This window comes from Dendrobates tinctorius, unplaced genomic scaffold, assembly GCF_039654945.1.
Source record: "Dendrobates tinctorius isolate UK_male_01 unplaced genomic scaffold, ASM3965494v1 ptg000016l, whole genome shotgun sequence".
In the NCBI taxonomy this organism is placed as follows: domain Eukaryota; kingdom Metazoa; phylum Chordata; class Amphibia; order Anura; family Dendrobatidae; genus Dendrobates; species Dendrobates tinctorius.
Window position 1 is genome coordinate 51,837,501 of NW_027361684.1, and position 22,814 is coordinate 51,860,314.

Below are 22,814 nucleotides of genomic sequence, written 5' to 3' on the forward strand. Positions count from 1 at the left end.
GTTCTCCTATTTGATTCTCCTATGAAGAGTGGCATTATGGGCTCCTCAAAACAACTCTCAAATGATCTGAAAACAAAGATTATTCAACATAGCTTTTCAGGGGAAGGATACAAAAAGTTGTCTCAGAGATTTAACCTGTCAGTTTCCACTGTGAGGAGCATAGTAAGGAAATGGAAGAACACAGGTACAGTTCTTGTTAAGCCCAGAAGTGGCAGGCCAAGAAAAATATCAGAAAGGCAGAGAAGAAGAATGGTGAGAACAGTCAAGGACAATCCACAGACCACCTCCAAAGACCTGCAGCATCATCTTGCTGCAGATGGGGTCACTGTGCATCGGTCAACAATACAGCGCACTTTGCACAAGGAGAAGCTGTATGGGAGAGTGATGCGAAAGAAGCCATTTCTGCAAGCACGCCACAGAGTCGCCTGAGGTATGCAAAAGCACATTTGGACAAGCCAGTTACATTTTGGAAGAAGGTCCTGTGGACTGATGAAACAAAGATTGAGTTGTTTGGTCATACAAAAAGGCGTTATGCATGGAGGCTAAAAAACACAGCATTCCAAGAAAAACACTTGCTACCACAGTAAGATTTGGTGGAGGTTCCATCATGCTTTGGGGCTGTGTGGCCAATGCCGGCACCAGGAATCTTGTTAAAGTTGAGGGTCGCATGGATTCAACTCAGTATCAGCAGATTCTTGACAATAATGTGCAAGAATCAGTGACGAAGTTGAAGTTACGCAGGGGATGGATATTTCAGCAAGACAATGATCCAAAACACCGCTCCAAATCTACTCAGGCATTCATGCAGAGGAACAATTACAATGTTCTGGAATGGCCATCCCAGTCCCCAGACCTGAATATCATTGAACATCTGTGGGATGATTTGAAGCGGGCTGTCCATGCTCGGCGACCATCAAACTTAACTGAACTGGAATTGTTTTGTAAACAGGAATGGTCACAAATACCTTCATCCAGGATCCAGGAACTCATTAATAGCTACAGGAAGCGACTAGAGGCTGTTATTTTTGCAAAAGGAGGATCTACGAAATATTAATGTCACTTTTATGTTGAGGTGCCCATACTTTTGCACCGGTCAAATTTTGTTTAAATGCAGATTGCACATTTTCTGTTAGTACAATAAACCTCATTTGAATCCAGAAATATAACTGAGTCCATCAATTATTAGATATATGAACCTGAAATAGCTGTTGCAAAATCCAAAATTGTTATAAAGAAAAACGGTTAACATTAATAGGGGTGCCCAAACTTTAACATATGACTGTATATACATGTAATGCCTGGCTCAAAGAAAGGGAGGCCACACGGTGGCATGCATTGAGTGCAAGAACCTGAAACAAAAAACGAAAGAAATTAACTGGAATATGACTTGGTATACTATAAATGCAATGTATAGGAGAATTTTCTCACAGGCCGTTAATCAGAGAAAAAATAAGGTAACTGGGTAGACCTTGGGACTGGTAGCATGGCTTTTACCCTTTTTTTTTAATCAAAAACAGTGCTTATTAAGTACCCTATGTTATTTGCATAAATTATTGTTTTTTATTTATAGCAGGGCATATGTTCATTTTATTTCTATCTTAAGTTTTGTCTGTTTAATGGCCAGTGTGAACATGTTCCTACACGTTGCATGTATACCAACTTATTCTTTAGTATAGATTTAGTAAAATGGTGGTCATCAAAAAATAAAAATCCTTATACTTACCTCACTGCTTATCTCCTGACCCTCCACTCCTCACCGTCACCCATCTGGTCCTTGTTACATCTTCTGATCTCTGCTGTGAAAACTGAAATCCCCGGGCCCCTCACACTGAACTTCTGGCTCTGATGAGGCTCGGGTCAGTGTTGCGCATGTACGTGCAATGTCACGGTACACGTTGTGATGTTGTAACAGGTTGCGGGAATGCAGTGATAGACAGGAGGCAGAGCAGAGGTTAACAATTTTAATTAACAATGGGATAATCCACGCAGGGAGGTAAACCGTTAAATGAGGGAATAAACAGTTCAATTTGCAAAGGATATGCAGAGTTAAGGAACAATGAATCATGTAAAGGCAGTTCTTGTGAATCACTTAACGTGTCAGAAGTTCCGCAGAGTGTGAATTCTGCTGGGAAGTCAGTAGCGCCAACAACAGCTGGCGCGGTGCTTATCCAAGAAGGTCCTGTAGACAACGAGGATCAGTTTTCTGGTGGCAGCGGTCGGTCTCGGGTACCTTCCGCTGAGCCCCTAGCCTATAAGTTGATGCGGCCAAGACAATTAAGGCTGCAGCACTGTCCGGGTCCAACGTAGACCGGCGAGTATAAACTGGCAAATCAGGGTGCAAGTGTCTGTCCCGTACCCGGTTCCTCTTATGTGGCACATGCGCTGTACTCATGTTCCATATTGTACATTTCCTCCTCTTTCCCTGAACTTCTCTCTCTGTCACCCAGCACGTACACGGGTCGGACCGTCTCATACAGTTCTTCAGCATCCTCCCTGTTCAGCTCTGTTATGATTAGACATTCCCTAGTCTGTTTCACCCCAGACATGAAAATATCAGCCTCCGAAGTCAGCTGCCACATGGTGAGCGACCTGCCCTTCTGTACTGTCTCCTGCGGTGACACAGCGTCCTCCCGGTCTAAGCTCACTGCATCTGTGAGTTTCCTCAGCTGTTTTGTACTGGATCTGAGGGCATCAGCCCATGCGATAAGTTACCACATTATGGAGCCACCTGTTTCCTCGTACTGCCACTGTTTCTGTCTTAAGCTTCTGTTCCCAGACTCCTGTGGCCAACTGCTGTTCTGGCCTGCTGCTATTCTGGCCTGATGTTACTGATGGGTGGGCTTCTCCCTTGATGAACGTTGCGTGGTCACTGCTATCATTCCGGGCACTTAAGCCTATGCAGGTGGTTTGGGCACCATGGTCTGACTTACTCCTTTGAGGAAGTTCTCCCTCTATTTGTTGCAGCTATCCCCTCCTATGTTTAACTATCTATAGTGTGAAACACTTATCCCTGCTAATTATACTAAAATGCCCCCCATTTAGTGGCCAAAAATGAATACTACACTCTCCCTAACACAAGCATTATTATTAAACATTACACACAATATATATACACATTATAGCAGCAATAATTAAGTACACAAAACACCAAGGTAGAGAGTGGGGTATTACACGGTCCCGGTATACCCCTTACACTTCCTTTTAGCCTCACCTCCTGCCTTTAGGTCACCAGTTCTGTCTGCTGTAGTTCGTCGCAGCGCCGGCGGTTCAGGTGTGGAGCACGCTGCTTGCCTTGCTGCTCGCACGCTGCCTGTGGGGACCTCTCTGCAGCTTCGCGAGCTTTCTCCCTTAGCTTCCGGCTGGGTTCTCTGATTAAATACGCACCCTATTCCTGGGTCATGGGGCCTGTCCAGTTCCCTATTACTTCCCCTGGGAAACAGGGGACACAACCTTGACCGTTCCGGACCCAGCGCAGCACAGGTACCCAGGGCTGCCACTAGGAATTTCGGGGCCCAATATTGGCAAAATTTTCGGGGCCCCCTTGAAACTCCACCCAGGCCTGCCTCCACCCCTCGAACTCTCCACAGTCCCACCGCTCTCTCTTGGGAAAAACTCCACTTCTCACCTATCACACATTAACAGTTCCCATCACCAGATCACACATATAGCCAGCAGCTTTTGCTTTGGCCAAAAGATATTTTTAAGCCGCCACCATAACAGGGTAGACACTTTTGGCCAGGCCCTAATCTACTGTAACCTATTAAATATTTGTTAAAATATGCAATACAATTTAGGTATAGTTTTATTTATTTTTCATTTTTTAAAATGACTAATAATATCACATACAAGGAGCAAATGCCACTACACCATGTCCAGACCACATATTACCACCACATAGTGACCTATAATACCACATACAAGGAACAAATACCGCCACACCATGACCAGACCATATATTACTACCATAGTGACCGAATAATATCACATACAAGGAACAAATACCACCGCACCATGACCAGACCATATATTACTACCATAGTGACCGAATAATATCACATACAAGGAACAAATACCACCGCACCATGACCAGACCGCATATTACCACCACAAAGTGACCAAATAATAGCACATACAAGTGACAAATACCACCGCACCATGCCCAGACCACATATTACCACCACATAGTGACTGAATACTACAATACTGACCATTAATAAAAAAGCATAATACTATGACCATAAGTGACATTATACACAGGAGATCTGTACTTAGTATGAAGTGTCTGTGTACAGGTAATATAGTGATCAATGACATTATACACAGGAGCTCTGTATGTAATGTACAGGTAATACAGTGATCACTGGTGACATTATACACAGGACCTCTGTATATAGTATACATTGTATAGTGTCAGTGTATAGGTAACACACTAAATCACCAGTGATGTCTCTAAGTGAAGTCCTTCATCCTTGCTTTTCATCTTTCATCCAGCACAGACCGCCATCACGTCTTCCAGCCAGGGCTCATCTCTGCAGGAAATAACACAGTTATCTAGAGCTCCGCTTGCAGAACACATTACTTATTTTTTTCCCAACTTCTACATTACACCACATGAAGAGAAAAGGGCGACAGTGTCGCTCTGCACAGTAACAGGACCTCCCCCCATTTAAAACAGTATACTCAAAAAATTAAATACATCACTGCAGTAATAATATCCCTTAATTAGTCCCTATGGTAATAATATCCCCCATCCTGACCCCCGTGTGTCTCATTCCTGGCTTCAGCTATATGTTCTCCCATCCCACCCTCATGAGTATCCATTCTGCCCTATATGATTTCCCCATCCTGCCCCATCTGTCTCCATCGTATCCATCCTGCCCCATGATCCTGCACGATCTGTCTCCAACCCTGCCCCCTGTGTCTCCAATCATGCCCTGTGTCTCGCATTCTGCCCCCTCCTGTGTCTTACTGTCACATTCTGCCCCCTCCTGTGTCTCACTGTCACATTCTGCCCCCATGTCCAGCATTCTGCCCCAGCATCCAGTATTCTGCCCCAGTGTCTTGCATTCTACCCCAGCGTCCAGCTTCTTGCCCCCAGTGTCTAGCATTCTGCCCCCAGCATCCAGCATTCTACCCCATGTCTGCATTCTGCCCCAGTGTTCAGCATTCTGCCCTAGTGTCTGCATTCTGCCCCAGTGTTCAGCATTCTGCCCTTGTGTCCAGCATTCTGCCCCAGTGTCCAGCATTCTGCCCCAGTGTCCAGCATTCTACCCCCGTGTCTGCATTCTGCCCCAGTGTCTGCATTCTGCCCCAGTGTCTGCATTCTGCCCCAGTGTCCAGCATTCTGCCCCCATGTCTTGCATTCTGCCTCAGTGTCCAGCATTCTTCCCCCGTGTCTGCATTCTACCCCCAGTGTCCAGCATTCTACCCCCAGTGTCCAGCATTCTGCCCCCGTGTCCAGCATTCTGCCCCCGTGTCCAGCATTCTGCCCCAGTGTCCAGCATTCTGCCCCCAGCATCCAGCATTCTGCCCCTGTGTCTGCATTCTTCCCCCGTGTCTGCATTCTGCCCCAGCATCCAGCATTCTGCCCCAGTGTCCAGCATTCTACCCCCGTGTCTGCATTCTGCCCCAGTGTCTGCATTCTGCCCCAGTGTCTGCATTCTGCCCCAGTGTCCAGCATTCTGCCCCCATGTCTTGCATTCTGCCCCAGTGTCCAGCATTCTTCCCCCGTGTCTGCATTCTACCCCCAGTGTCCAGCATTCTACGCCCAGTGTCCAGCATTCTACGCCCAGTGTCCAGCATTCTACGCCCAGTGTCCAGCATTCTACGCCCAGTGTCCAGCATTCTACCCCCAGTGTCCAGCATTCTGCCCCAGTGTCCAGCATTCTGCCCCAGTGTCCAGCATTCTGCCCCCAGCATCCAGCATTCTGCCCCTGTGTCTGCATTTTGCCCCCGTGTCCAGCATTCTACGCCCAGTGTCCAGCATTCTACGCCCAGTGTCCAGCATTCTACCCCCAGTGTCCAGCATTCTACCCCCAGTGTCCAGCATTCTACCCCCAGTGTCCAGCATTCTGCCCCAGTGTCCAGCATTCTGCCCCAGTCTCCAGCATTCTGCCCCAGTGTCCAGCATTCTGCCCCCAGCATCCAACATTCTGCCCCTGTGTCTGCATTTTGCCCCCGTGTCCAGCATTCTTCCCCCGTGTCTGCATTCTGCCCCAGCGTCCAGCATTCTGCCCCAGCATCCAGCATTCTGCCCCCGTGTCCAGCATTCTGCCCCCGTGTCCAGCATTCTGCCCCCATGTCCAGCATTCTGTCCCCAGTGTCCAGCATTCTGCCCCAGTGTCCAGCATTCTGCATCCAGCATTCTGCCCCTGTGTCTGCATTCTGCCCCAGCGTCCAGCATTCTGCCCCAGTGTCCAGCATTCTGCCCCCAGCATCCAGCGTTCTGCCCCAGCGTCCAGCATTCTGCCCCAGCATCCAGCATTCTGTCCGTCTCCAGCATTCTGCCCCAGCATCCAGCATTCTGCCCCAGCGTCCAGCATTCTGCCCCCGTGTCTGCATTCTGCCCCAGTCTCCAGCATTCTGCCCCAGCATCCAGCATTCTGCCCCAGTTTCCAGCATTCTGCCCCAGCTTCCAGCATTCTGCCCCAGTCTACTGCATTCTGCCTTAGCATCCAGCATTTTGCCCCCGTCTCACAGTCTGCCCCGGGCCCCCCGGATCGCCGCTCTCAAAAAAAACAAAAAAAAACAAGTTCTTCTTACCTGGCTGCGCTCCAGCGGCGAGGCTCCTTCCCTCTCCCATCCCACATGGCACACCGAATGAAGAAGTGGAGCAGAGCAGTGTGTGATGTCACGTGAGGGCGGCGCTGTGGCTGGACCACTGTGCACGGGGCGATTGCTGCGCTGGATGGACCAAGGTGGGGGGGGACCCGGCAGGCGCTGGGTTTTTATCTAATATATAAAGCTCAATATGGGTATGTATGTCCGAGATTGGCATCTGCACCATCGCAGCTACAGCCATAAAATTTGGCACAGTCACACGTCTGGACCCCAAGAGCGTCATAGGCTATGTTGTGAGGTGAAATTTTAACCCTGCGTGTTCCAATTCACCAAGCAATTTTGCCCCTATCTACATAATGGGGAAAAAGTGTATGTATTGGCATCTGCCCCGTCGTAGCTACAGCCACAAAATTTTGCACAGTCACACGTCTGAACCCCGAGAGCATCATAGGCTATGTTGTGAGGTGAAATTTTAACCCCGCGCATTCCAATTCACCAAACAGTTTTGTCCCTATCTACATAATGGGGGAATAAATGAAAGGAAAAGTGTTGGAGGCATATTGACAGCTGCCAGATGTGAACAAGGGGGACTTAAAGAATGAGAGCGATGGCGCCAAAGAGTATTTACCATACAGTTGCTAAGGTGAGGCCCTGACATGGGATACTCACCACACACGGAGATATGAACACACACACAAAATGCGCCACACACTACCACGTGCTTCAACACATATACCACCCTCAGCACACATTTCACCACACATACACCAACCTCGCCACATAAAAGTCGAAACACAAAAGTCACCACTCAGAACTCGCCACGCTGTCCCAGAGCTGTTTAAAAGATGAAAAATGAGCTGTGATTGGTTGCAATCAACCCTCACCACCCTCTGACACAGACTGCAGAGGGAGCCCAGTATCACACAGGATAGGATTAGATCCACGGCTCAGCAGTCAGTATCACACAATAAAAATGAAAAAAGCATATACAGAATGGGAGGAATAGGGCTAAGTGACAGCACATGTGAAAAAGACTTGGGTATACTAATAGATCACAGACTGAATATGAGTCAACAGTGTGATGCAGCAGCAAAAAAGGCAAATGCAATTCTAGAATGTATTAGCAGAAGCATACAGTCTAGATCACGTGAAGTCATTATTTCCCTCTACTCCTCTTTGGTCAGACCTCATCTGGAATATTGTGTCCAGTTTTGGGCACCACATTTTAAAAAAGACATCAACAAACTGGAGCAAGTTCAGAAAAGAGCGACCAGAATGGTGACCGGTCTGCAAACCCTGTCTTATGAGGAAAGGTTGCAGGATTTGGGAATGTTTAGTTTGCAAAAGAGAAGACTGAGAGGAGACTTAATAGCTGTCTACAAATATCTAAAGGGTTGTCACATTGTAGAAGGATCAACTTTATTCTCATTTGCACAAGGAAAGACTAGAAGCAATGGGATGAAACTGAATGGGAGGAGATACAGATTAGATGTTAGAAAACACTTTTTGACAGTTAGAGTGATCAATGAGTGGAACAGGCTGCCACGAGAAGTGGTGAGTTCTCCTTCAATGGAAGTCTTCAAACAGAGGCTGGACAGACATCTGACTGGGATGATTTAGCGAATCCTGCTTTGAGCAGGGGGTTGGACCAGATGGTCCAGGAGGTCCCTTCCAACTCTACGATTCTATGATTCACACAGGATAGGATTAGATACACGGCTCAGCAGTCAGTATCACACAGGATAGGATTAGATACATAGCTCAGCAGACAGTATCACACAGGATAGGATTAGATACACGGTTCAGCAGACTATCACACAGGATAGGATTAGATACACAAATCAGCAGTCAGTATCACACAGGATAGTATTAGATACACAGCTCAGCAGTCAGTATCACACAGGATAGGAATAGATACACGGCTCAGCAGGCAGTATCACACAGGATAGGAATAGATACATGGCTCAGCAGGTAGTATCACACAGGATAGGATTAGATACACAGCTCAGAAGTCAGTATCACACAGGATAGGATTAGATACACAGCTCAGCAGTCAGTATCACACAGGATAGGATTAGACACACGGCTCAGCAGTCAGTATCACACAGGATAGGATTAGATAAACAGCTCAGCAGTCAGTATCACACTGGATAGGATTAGATACACAGCTCAACAGTCAGTATCACACAGGATAAGAATAGATACATGACTCAGCAGACAGTATCACACAGGATAGGATTAGAAACGCAGCTCAGCACACAGTATCACACAGAATAGTATTAGATACACGGCTCGGCAGACAGTATCACACAGAATAGGATTAGCTACACGGCTCAGCAGTCAGTATCACACAGGATAGGATTAGATACACGGCTCAGCAGTCAGTATCACACAGGAGAGGATTAGATGCACGGTTTTTATGTGCAATATAATCATTATAATTTGTTATAACTAACCACAGTTGGTTACTGTGCCTGGGCAACGCCGGGCTCTTCAGCTAGTTTAATATAAAACTGGAGATGCCTGAATAAAATGTAGGGGGGCCCTAGCGGGGACCGGGCTGCCAGCGTGGTTGGGCCCCCCTAATCACCGGGCCCCATACACTTGTAAGGGCTGTCATGCCCTGATGGTGGCCCTGCAGGTACCTGGTCTTCCTCCTTACAATGTCATGACCCAGACTGCGAGTGGTTCGGATCAGAAGATGCAACGAGGGCTGGGTAGATGGTGGTGAGAAGTACAGGGACTTTCTAGATGAGCGGTGAGGTGAGCATAAAGATTTTTTTTATTTTTTACATATAATGTTTATTAGGCGCTGGCCCTAATCCATAGACCATAAAGCATATAAAGGGGCAATTACATTTGTGCAGAAGAACGTCTCCAAAAATTGAAATTCCTGGAATTCAAATTTTGCCTGATTCGCGCATCTCTAGTTTTACATGTCTTATCCCCGAAGTAAAAAACTAAACTGGAAATGCATCCTGGGACTAAAGAAATAATCATGGAAAATTTCCCTTATTGGTAATCAGAATTAAATGCAGCCCTCAAAGAGTTTGACATTGAAGGTTTAAACTGCTGATTAGTCAAGGGGAATGCTATTCATCAGCACACTAGTATTGTCAAGTGCTGCTTTGTTTTTGGTGATTGTTACTGTTGACCATTTGCTTCCATTACTATACTCGGTTTGGTATGTAGTTATCAGACAATTTGTTTCATGAGTTCATTACACATTGCCATATGCATTTTATTTTTGGACTATAAGTACTGATCTAGGCATAAGGGCATAACTTACATGAACTTCCTACTACTGCTAAGTGCATTCTTGTGTGGAGCAGTATGCCTCATAATCCACATGTACATACGGTAATTCACCTAACAATTGGATTGTATGTACCATTGGTATGTACGGTCTCATTATCCACAAATACCACAAACACTCTATTTTGGTATTTTATGATTGATTAGATAATTAGGAAGACTGAGTAGAGACAAGAAGTCTGCAAAAATACTCAGTTTCCTGGTTTTGTTTTTAAGGCAAATGTCTCTTAATTAAATGCAGGTAAAAAAAGAACCTACTAATTCAACAGGTTGTATGTATCATTTTTGTGTGATGACCACACTGGTCTATGTCAGATTTCCAGAAACCATGGTACGACAGTTGCTCTGTGTACCCTTTTTGTGGCCAAACATCTTATTGCACCTTCCCACCTACTTGTTTTGCATCCACCCCATTCTTCCTTGATAGACCGCTCTCCCCCAAAAATTAATAAAGTAAATCAGACAATCTTTTTAACTTCAATGGGGTCCAGTATTATTTGCTACAAGAATATTGTTGTAGAATGCGCAATTAATGTCATTAATAGTTTACAGAAATTTTGATTTAACCCTTTTTCAGATACTCCCGACGCTAATGTGAACAGAGTCTTAGATCATTGTTTCATAACATTTTGCATTCTAATTATGAAAGATAAAAAAAATAGATGTATCAAAAATGGATACAAAAATGACAATATGAGTCAATATAAGAGGGATTAAATTAAAAAGAATTCATTTACATCCATTTTTTTCATCTCATAAACAAGAAACTGATAATGAAATAGGACATAGTCTATTTTATACAATGTGGTAACAGGTAATCTATCTTGTATGAATGTAATGGATTAAACCGGAAAAGCTTAGTTAATTTTCTGAGTGAAGAATTTCTTTAAAACATTTTATAAGAAATTATTAGCAGATACAGTACATACATAAAGCATTTTAACATATTATTCTTTCATTTACAGGTGAGCCAATGCTCCTCAGTTAATAAGCACTGATGTGAAAGACCGAAGAATATTTTTTATATTTGTATAAAGACTGTATACTACCTATAATATGCTGTGTATCTCCATGCTACAGCAAATAACTTATTTTTACATTTATATTGCTTCATCATAGGTCAGATCTCTTACAAAGTATTCATGATAGTCCTAAAATCTGGATCATATTCTAGAAAATACACTACAGAATGTTAAGACCCATAGCTTGAATTCCAGTTAATAATAAAGCAAAACAAATGCATTATTTTCTGTTGTTTTACAAGGCACTCTTTAATAAAAACAGCCACAAATATATGGAAATGTTCAGATCATTTAATAAAAAAAGCATGTGAAATACAGATGTGATTGTTTTCAAGGGTCAAGAATTAAGAAAAAAAAAAAGTTGAATGCCAACCCGTCAAATGTGATAAACTAGTAAAAGATATAAAAAAAATACTTATGTTTAAAAATGTTTTCTAACCTTCTCCAACTCCTAACTATAGCTAATTGCCATCTAGAGACTTTGCATAGTGTTGGATGCAGTATAATGCAGTGTCTGTCACAGGGATACTCCAAAAAAGAGGGGCCAGAAGATTGTGGTGTTTGGTTTCATGTACTCCTTCACTGGTTAGAAGTACTTCACCATCGTATTAAACAGTGCAAGTTTTTTCCTTTCTAACAGTGCAAGGATTAATCTGTTCGGTTGAAGCTCCTAGAGCTTTCCTTCCTTGATTGTCTCAGCTGTTCAGTGTTTGCCACTCTCCTCTGCTATATTTGCTCGCCTATAGCACTTAGGAATTGCCACTGTCAGTTCTTACTGCCTGGTTGTGCAGTTGGAGGTGTAGTTTGTGGTTAGAGTTGGTGTTTGGAATTTGTTCAAGGGAAATTGTTGATTGGAGTTTTGTTTGTGCATACATCCTAATTCTCTCCTGTTTGGTTTCTCCTTCCTTTAACTCCCCTGTGTTGTTTGGTGTGCTTTTTTTATAATTGGTATTTTTACTTATCCTTATCCATTTTCCCTTGTTTGTCTGGTTAGTGTATTCCTATAAAGTTCAGGTTCCTACTACTGAGGGTGGGTAGGGGACAGATTAGGGTTGATATATGACCATAGCAAGGCACGTGAACCCGGCATCTCCACCTCCGGGAGTAATGGGGGAAAGGGATAGACTAGGGCACTCCAAGTTAACTTTAACACTTTCTTTACTGCGTACTTCACACGCTACATCCACATTTGGTACATCGTGACATTTACTGGTTTACTCATCTTTCCCTTTCTGGCTGTCGCTTCTGTGCAGTACACACAAGAATTTTTTCAGCTCACCTCCACTTTCTTCACCAGCATGATGCAATCCGAGCACGGATTAGTCTCTGCAAACATGAGAAGTATTCCAAAAAATAGGGAGGATCCAGCTCAAAGGATAAAATTCATGGATTTTATTTTCAATTCGATAAAATCATTAATACAGAGGGGCAGCTATGTACAGATAGGTATACCCTGTGAGTGGAATTACCTTGGACTGAATTGCAGAGCACCTGGACGCGTTTCGAGCCCAAGGTTCTTAAACTCAGGCTGAGCTCTGAAGCAAACAATACATTGTATAAAGAAAATGAACAGGTGAAACTAATAATTACAAAAACACATGTGATACCAACACACATAAACCAAAATGCAAAAGTGCAATGTATAAGCAATAAAAAAGAAAAGAAATACATTTTATACAAAAATGGATAAAAAAACAAAATATCGAAAAATCAATAATATAACATGAATTTCTTTCTTAGATTAAGACCCGAAGGTACATGTGTGTCCTACAAGAAAGTCCAAAAAGCTTCTCTATTGCACAGCACTTGTTCACGGTCACCTCCCCTGGGATGTTTTCTGATACGTTCAATTGCATAAACCCTGCAAAAAGAAACACTTCTATTGTGTGCAGACACAAAGTGTTTAGAGATATTAGACATATGTCTGGTGGTACTATGTAAAATATCATACAAATGTTCACGAAAACCTTTCTCTCAATTTGCGAATGGTAGATCCGACATATTTTAATGCACAATGTGTGCATTCTATAATATAGATGACATAATCGGAATTGCAATTGAGAAAATTCTGAATTTTATAAGACTTGCTATCTGCTGCATTATAAAAATGAGTAGTTTTATACGAAAAAGAACATGTTTTACACAACGAGTGTCCACATTTGTGGTAACCCACAGTTGATAACCAGTTACCAGCACTGGAATTTTTTTGTCTATCTAAAAAACTCGGTGACAAAACATTTCCCAAAGTAGATGCTTTTCTAGAAACAATTTTGATACCTTCTCCCAACAGATTAACAATAATGTCATAATTTCTCAATATATGTAAATTCTTATGGATGATATTTGAAATGGAGCGAAAATGGGAACTATAAGTTAATACTAAAGTCGGACAATCAAAAGGATTTTTTTGAGAAGAAGTCTGCTTCTGAGTAAGAGAGTCTCTAGTTTTAGTTTCTGTAATATTAATAGCACGATTTATAGTCCAAGCAGGAAAACTGCGATTTCCAAGTCTATTTTTGATAATGTTAACCTCTTTATTATGCAAAAATTTGTTGCTACAATTTCGTTTGGCTCGTGTTAGCTCACCTACGGGAATTGATTTTATAGTGTGTGCCGGATGAAAACTGGTGGCATGTAAAATAGTATTCCCTGCGTTTTTTTTTCGAAAAGTGGTACTAGAGATATACTGATGAGGTACACCTGTTAAGCGTAAATCCAAAAAATAAATTTCTTTAGAATCAAAAATATGAGTAAAACCCAGATTAAATAAGCTGGAATGAATGTACTCAACAAACAAAGGAATCAAATTACTATCCCCTTTCCAAATTAATAATAAATCACCTTTGAAGCGATAATTCCATTGTAAATTATCTGAAAAGGGATTGTTACAACCAAAGATAAATACCTCTTCCCACCACGCCATAACTAAATTTGCAAATGAAGGAGAAAATTTGGCACCCATTGAAACACCATTGTTTTGTAAAAAAAAAAATTTTTGTCAAATAAGAGATAATTGTTACACCTTGTGTTTGAAACGCGTCCAGGTGCTCTGCAATTCAGTCCAAGGTAACTCCCCCCACAGGGTATACCTATCTGTACATAGCTGCCCCTCTGTATTAATGCTTTTATCAAGTTGAAAATAAAATCCATGAATTTTATCCTTTGAGCTGGATCCTCCCAGGCGATAAGTGGCCACATCTTTCCTTTCCTGCCCACTGCTATGACACACAGTGACCGTGGGTAACGTGGGCTATAGCATTTGAACGTTGCGTGGCTGCCAAGCTGTCCAGGCATATAGCACATGTGGACACTAGGGCATCCTGGCCCCGTCTCCCCTAACTTCCTACAAACTCCCCTTTTACTATCTGGAACCCCCTCCTACAATTAACCCTCTATAAACATCCTATCAGCTATGCCTATGAGGCCCACTAGTATGCCCCCATCTAGTAGCCCACAACAGAACTACACTTACCCATAACTATGTAAACTATATACTAAAGTGCCCTCCTCTAATGTCCCCCCAAAAAGGATGTACTGACTTACCCTATCTGTACATAAACATTACTCACACATATTATACCAAAGGAACATAAGGCAATATAAAACAGTCCTCTACAAAATGGTAACACAGATATACTTGTGGCAAAACCATAAGAGATGAGTGATAATACATACAGTATTTCTATGTAGCAGTACCACTGGCACTTGTCATAAACATTATCAATTAGCAATATGTACATATTAACATTCGAAGGGGCAATCCGAAGAAGGGAAGCAAGAAATACATCATATCTCCCTCCCTTACAACTGTTCCATAGTCTCCCATCTTACCAGGGGCAGTACACTCCTAAAGGCTGACAGCGGCATGGACTCCCATGCTGCTAGCTGAGGCAGCTTTACTTCTGTCTAGGACATTTGCAATAGAACTAAGGCTGGTATGATCTAGTGATCTTCAGAGTGGTGCTTACAGGCTCTAAAGCATATAACCTGAAAGTGGCACATGCCTCCTGCCTAGGTACCCATCTACACTGAGACTGCAAGGTGGTCAGAAACCTAGTGTAACGTCCGTCTGCGGTTCTGGGCTGCAGCCAGGCAACACCCCGAGAAACACTGATACCCTTTACCCCTGTACAGGGATCTGGATTTACAACAGAGCCCAGGAGGTACTGTCTGAATAGGAGCAGCGGCCAGAGCAGGACGGTCGTCAGAGTGAAGTACAAAAACGGCAGGCAATTGCAGAGTCAATTTCAGGCCAAGGTCAGAGTCAAAAACCAGGATAGCGGCAGAGGTACAGAATCGTTAGGAAGTAGCAGAGTCAGAATATCCAGGCCAAGGTCACAAACCAGGAGAGTAGCAGATGTACAGAATCGTCAGGCAAAAGAGGGGTCAGAAATCCAGGCTGAGGTCAGAGTCAAACAGAAATCAATCACTAAGTAACACACAGGGGAACCAAGAATGTATCCGGCGGCTTGCAAGACCAGTCCCAAGGTATTTGAGGGATCAGGTCATCCCTCACAGGTTCCTGGACTGGTGATGTCATTAGGGCCACCCCCAGGACCTGGCCAGATGGTGTTGCAGTAACCCCCTGATGACTGACAGAGGGGCGGAGCCTGCGCCCACCAGATGCCTGCGCAGGAGCCACTTCTCTGTCACCACCATAACTCACGGGCGGACCACGGCGCCTCCCAGTGGCCGAGGCAGGAACAGCCGTCCCAGAGTCTGACAGTGAAGTGGCGGTCTGGCGCCTCCTAGTGGCCGTGACCGGAACAGCAGGCCTCGAATCCAACGGTGACGTGACAGACCGGCGCCTCCTAGTGGCTACAGCTGGGACCATAGGCCCTGAGTCTGACGGCGACGTAATAGAACCACGGCGCCTCCCAGTGGCCGAGGCAGGAACAGCCGTCCCCGAGTCTGACGGCGAAGTGGCGGCCCGGCGCCTCCTAGTGGCTGCGACCGGAACAGCAGGCCCCAAATCTGACGGAGACGTGACACCTAGGCAACAAGATGTAAATTTTAGCATTAAAAAATCGATCCATTCTCAAGAACCATGAGGATATTTAATAATAGTTTTTACAAGCACTTTGCAAATGTAATCATGTAGATCTTGTGTCAACCCCTTTATGTAGTGTATCAGCCTTGAGTAAAGATAAAATTGTTTAAAGATGATATTCATTACGAGATCTTTAAAAGTTTCCATTTACTGGCAGCAATCAGACATCTTGCTGTGGAATTGAAAAGGTATATGTCAGATTGTTTGTTGCATGTAGGTTGTGACATTTTGGTTGTGTGACATTTTAATATGTGGTCTAACGAGGAACATTTTTCCTTGTGGACATTACCAAACTAGTCTAAGCAGAATTCTAGGCCATGCAGTGCTCCTCTGGGAATTCATGTTAGTTGCCCCAGACTAGTCAGCCCTTTTTCCATGCTGTCACGCCCCTGTGGCCAGCTCCTGAAAATTTCACGTACGTGTGGTGCACATTTTGGCAGCGTCACTGCACCTCTTCGGCTGTGTGGAAGCCGTCTTCTGAACTTCCGTTCATGCGCACTGTGTCTTTGAAGCCAAAGAACTGTACACCCAACTTCTGAGGTGCACTGCACATGACCGGAAGTTACACTGCCACTCGTTATGACTTTGACAAGTGACAGTGGCCACACACCCGTCTCGTCACAGCTCCATCTGCAGTACATTTTTAGAGCCAGATAAAAATGGTGTGAAAATGCCAAAAGTCGCATAATTTTGGTGCAGCTATCAGGTGCACCCAAAAGTAATCCACTTTTCACAGCTTCTTACGCCAGAAAACCAGCATAAAAGCTTTACAGAATCGGGCCCAAAAATCCACCATTTAACTCCATAACAACCAGGGGTATTTTGGTTTTGCATTTTCATTTTTCCCTCCCCTTCTTCACAGAGCCATAACTTTTTTATTTTTCCATCAATATGGCCATGTGAGGGCTTGGTTTTTGCAGGACGAGTTGTACTTTTGAATGACACCATTGATTTTACCATGTCGTGTACTACCAAACGGGAGAAAAATTCCAAGTGCGGTGAAATTGCAAAAAAGTGCAATCCCACACTTGTTTTATGCTTGGCTTTTTTGCTAGGTTCACTAAATGCTAAAAGCGACATGCCATTATGATTCTCCAGGTCATTACAAGTTCATAGACACCAAACATGTCTAGGTTCTTTTCTAACTAAGTGGTGAAAAAAAAAATAAAGTGTGTTAAAAAAAAATTGCGTCATCTTCCGAGACCCATAGCGTCTCCATTTTTCGTGATCTCAGGTTGGGTGTAGGCGTATATTTTGCATGCCGAGCTGACGTTTTTAATGATACCACTTTTTTGCAGATATGTTCTTTTGATCGCCTGTTATTGCATTTTAATGCAATGTCACAGCGACCGAAAAAAACGTAATTCTGGCGTTTTGATTCATTTTCTCACTACGCCGTTTAGCGATCGGATTAATCCTTTTTTTATTGATAGATCAGGCGATTCTGAATGCGGCAATACCAAATATGTGTATGTGTGATTTTTTTTTTATTGTTTTATTTTGAATGAGGCGAAATGGGGGTGAATTGAACTTTTAATTTTTTTTATTTTTTCATATTTTTAAAACATTTCTTTCAACTTTTGGCATGCTTCAATAGCCTCCATGGGAGACTAGAAGCTGCCACAGCTCGATCGGCTCTGCTACAAATAGTCGATTCTCAGATCTCATATCAGATCAGATACAGTGGGGAAAAAAAGTATTTAGTCAGTCAGCAATAGTGCAAGTTCCACCACTTAAAAAGATGAGAGGCGTCTGTAATTTACATCATAGGTAGACCTCAACTATGGGAGACAAACTGAGAAAAAAAAATCCAGAAAATCACATTGTCTGTTTTTTTTTCATTTTATTTGCATATTATGGTGGAAAATAAGTATTTGGTCAGAAACAAGCAATCAAGATTTCTGGCTCTCACAGACCTGTAACTTCTTCTTTAAGAGTCTCCTCTTTCCTCCACTCATTACCTGTAGTAATGGCACCTGTTTAAACTTGTTATCAGTATAAAAAGACACCTGTGCACACCCTCAAACAGTCTGACTCCAAACTCCACTATGGTGAAGACCAAAGAGCTGTCAAAGGACACCAGAAACAAAATTGTAGCCCTGCACCAGGCTGGGAAGACTGAATCTGCAATAGCCAACCAGCTTGGAGTGAAGAAATCAACTGTGGGAGCAATAATTAGAAAATGGAAGACATACAAGACCACTGATAATCTCCCTCGATCTGGTGCTCCACGCAAACTCCCACCCCGTGGGGTCAGAATGATCACAAGAACGGTGAGCAAAAATCCCAGAACCACGCGGGGGGGGACCTCGTGAATGAACTGCAGAGAGCTGGGACCAATGTAACACAGCCTACCATAAGTAACACACTACGCCACCATGGACTCAGATCCTGCAGTGCCAGACGTGTCCCACTGCTTAAGCCTGTACATGTCCGGGCCCGTCTGAAGTTTGCTAGAGAGCATTTGGATGATCCAGAGGAGTTTTGGGAGAATGTCCTATGGTCTGATGAAACCAAACTGGAACTGTTTGGTAGAAACACAACTTGTCGTGTTTGGAGGAAAAAGAATACTGAGTTGCATCCATCAAACACCATACCTACTGTAAAGCATGGTGGTGGAAACATCATGCTTTGGGGCTGTTTCTCTGCAAAGGGGCCAGGACGACTGATCCGGGTACATGAAAGAATGAATGGGGCCATGTATCGTGAGATTTTGAGTGCAAACCTCCTTCCATCAGCAAGGGCATTGAAGATGAAACGTGGCTGGGTCTTTCAACATGACAATGATCCAAAGCACACCGCCAGGGCAACGAAGGAGTGGCTTCGTAAGAAGCATTTCAAGGTCCTGGAGTGGCCTAGCCAGTCTCCAGATCTCAACCCTATAGAAAACCTTTGGAGGGAGTTGAAAGTCCGTGTTGCCAAGCGAAAAGCCAAAAACATCACTGCTCTAGAGGAGATCTGCATGGAGGAATGGGCCAACATACCAACAACAGTGTGTGGCAACCTTGTTAAGACTTACAGAAAACGTTTGACCTCTGTCATTGCCAACAAAGGATATATCACAAAGTATTGAGATGAAATTTTGTTTCTGACCAAATACTTATTTTCCACCATAATATGCAAATAAAATGAAAAAAAAACAGACAATGTGATTTTCTGGATTTTTTTTTCTCAGTTTGTCTCCCATAGTTGAGGTCTACCTATGATGTAAATTACAGACGCCTCTCATCTTTTTAAGTGGTGGAACTTGCACTATTGCTGACTGACTAAATACTTTTTTTCCCCACTGTATGTAGCAGAATTACTGCATTGCTATGATTGCCGACCACAGGGTGGCGCTCATAGCAATCCGGCATCAACAGCCAATCACGTGACGGGGTCAGCAATGTGCGTATTTCCGTCCGGAAGCGCTGGTTAAATGCTGCTGTCAGCATTTGACAGCGGCGTTTAACTAGTTAGTAGGCGCGGGTGGATCGTGATTCCACCTGCGCCTATTGCGGGCACATGTCAGCTGTTCAAAACAGCGGACATGTCCCGGCTTTGATGCAGGCTCACCGCCAGAGCCCACATCAAAGCAGGGGAGACGTCCAATGACGGACTGTGTCTGTCATTGGATGTTTGGGGGTTACTGAGCCCTGTCACATGACTTAGAATAAGAAGCTAAACCAGACACTCTATTTGCATATACATATTTTTTAATGAAGGCAGTCTGGCATGTTGCTTGGAGCCTGATGCTCCAGGGTGCCTGTTTCCAGATTGCCCTCATTATCAGCGATGTGACAGGTAGGGAGTGATCCTGCAGCTCTGCTACCTACATTAGAAAATGGCAGCGGAGCCACAGGAAATCATCCTCAGTTTCCTGCCTGGTGCTTTCTCTGTGATGCAGGTGCTGTGATGACATCAGGATGCGGCGGTCGCCTGCTTCATTTACAAACTACCTAGCATGAAGAAGGAAGAAGTGTTACTGCATGGGAACAAATAGAGAGGTGTGTAATTTATTTTTTCAACATACTTGGATAGAAGATTGGCATAGAGGAATGGCATCAGGAACTTATAATGAACAAGGGGGAGGATGATATTATATGTGAATTTATAATAAATTATGGGGTGTGAGAAGATGCTAAGTCTGTGATAGCATGTTCCCCCAAACCTTCAATTGATTATAAGGCACTCATTGTATCTTTTCCCACCTCAATTAATTCAAAACTTACCTATCCCCCTTACCTCCTTCTCCCCATCCCCCAATTCATTGTAAGGAGCTGATAACATCTTCTCTCACCCACTAATTAATTATGACGCTATGGGAGAAGAGCTGATAAGGATGATGTGACACTTTGCAATGAATGTGGGGTAGGAGTGGATGTTATCAGGGAGTTATAATTAGAAATAAGTGAATATGTTCGGCTCCCTCATTATTTGACAAACTACAGCGCTTACTGAATAAGCTGCAGAGTGAACCCGGCTACCTGGATTGCTCCTGCTGAACAGCTGTCCAGCGCTGCATTGCATGTGTCCCGGCAGTTCCACTGTCGCCACACATGCATGGAGAGCCTATTTTTTTGGGCATGGACACCCAACACGGACTTCACCTGGAAGTCCGTGTTACTGGTCAGGTTCGGCTGCCCATACACCAGGTGTTTGTTGCATTGTCATCTTAAAATCATCACCGTCGGTCAGACAGTCATAGTCCCCATGCTGTCAAAAGACAGCGTGAGCGCACAGCTGTGTTCGTAGGTATAAAATTTGCCTCCGGTCATTGGTGTGAGTTGATGGGACTACTACTCCCATCAGCCAAAGCCTGCTGCCGCTAGTAACAGTGAGAGCAGGAGCAACTGATGGGAGTATTCATTAGCTGACTCCTGCACTGAAAATAAATAATTAAAAAATCCTCATGGGTTCCCTTGTATGTTTGATAACCAGCAAGGCAAAATTCACACTGGGGGCTGCAACCTTCAGCTGTGAGCTTCAGCAAGGGTGGTTATCAAGAATAGAGAGGTCCCCATGCCGTATTTTTTAATTATTTAAAAGACATATCAGAAACGCCAATTGTGGCGCTTTGCCTGGCTCTTCCTGCCTGCCCTGTAGGGGTGGCAAGTTGGGTTCATATTTGTGGGGTTGATGTCACCTTTGTATTGTCAGGTGACAGTAAGCCCACGGCTTAGTAATGGAGACGCGTCTATAAGACACTTATCGATTACTAATCCTATAGTTGAATTATAAATAAAGACACAGCCAGAATAAAAATGAAGCCCTTGTCTTCTGTAATAAAACAAAAGTAAAAAACAATAATATCCCTTACCTGTTCATCGTTTTGTCCCACGGCAGAATCCATGTCTGGGGGATAAATACTTTTCAGCCTGGACATTGCCAAGATGTGACTGTCCAGGCTGAGAACCACTAGTGAATGAGCTGCTGCGAGCACAGCGTCAGTGACTAACGGTAATATCATGGAGGTTACTGCCAGTCACTGAAGCTGCGTTCCCAGACAGAAAATGAACTGTGGTGACCTCTGCACCGTTGGAAAAGTCTCATATGCAGAGGTGAGTTCACCGCAATTCAAATTCACAGCAGTGAAATTGTCCCTGTGAACTGTTGTGAACTCACCTCTGCACCGTGAGATTTTTCTCACATTGCAGAGGTCACCGCACAGGTGAGCGCTCATGCTATCTTTTGACAGCGTGGCCACCGTTGCTGTCTGGCGGTGTTTGCCACGCTGTTATGTACATCACAGCATGGCAAACACTAGATGTTCGGGTCCCCCATTCAAGTGCATGGGTTTCGGGTCAAGGTACTGTTCTGGTACCCAAACTTATTGTAACTGTTCGTCCGAACCCACCGGTACTAAATATCCAGTTGTCTGCCCATCTCTATTCATAAGGTGCCAGGACTCCAGGATGGCTCCAACAATATGAAACAGAATATGTAATGCATAAAGTATTGATTAGTACGATTGTACTAAGGAGGAACCTAAGTCTGAGTTCTTCTTCAGGGTGGGGCAATTTCAAAAGACATGCAAAGATGTGTCCTCTGTGAAGGATCACTTTTTTAGTGCTGGATTTTGCACAGATTCTGGGTATGCACAAATGGCCAAACGTGCAGTCCGCCCTGAATCGCCGTCCACAACAATTCCTTGTGCCCATTGGTTAATTTGCCAGAAAGCCCATTAGTATTTATCATTAGTAGACTGAGTGAAGGAGTTGTACACCAAAAGACACTTGGAAATGCTTCAAATAGAATTTATTGTCAGTATTTTATATTTATTGTTTACACAGTGGTAAGTACAGTAGCTATGTACATGTTAGTAGTGAAAAATATGTCTAGTCAATTGTTAAAAGAATACATTTCATTAAGTCTTTTCTCTTGGTCTGACTGAAACAGCAAAACTCAACTTTAACACACATGATAAGGGAGAGGCACCTCAAACTGTCGCTGGAACAGGGACCCTAACTTTCCCTGTCCCAGGAGTATTCTTGAAAGTAGAGAGGCCCGGGTCTCTGACCTTGCTATACTCCTGTTAAACCTTAATCTTTCCCCTTCTCCACCCCATGAGACATGTGACAGAAATTTAAGGTAAACAAGATACAAACAAAACAGGGATAACAGAAAAAGTCTATCATACAAAAGCACAAACTAACAATAGGGAGGTG

The 22,814-nt window shown here is 43.8% G+C and overlaps 1 protein-coding gene across 3 annotated transcripts in view; it reads left to right on the forward strand.

The window, feature by feature from the left end:
* Positions 1–11,432, forward strand: part of SMPX (small muscle protein X-linked) — a 156,356-nt gene extending 144,924 nt beyond the window's left edge. For all 3 annotated transcript variants that reach the window (XM_073565844.1, XM_073565843.1, XM_073565845.1), the window contains one exon: positions 11,061–11,432. The gene's annotated coding sequence lies outside the window, so the exon portion shown is untranslated. The remainder of the gene's footprint in view (positions 1–11,060) is intronic.
* Positions 11,433–22,814: the final 11,382 nt, after the last annotated feature.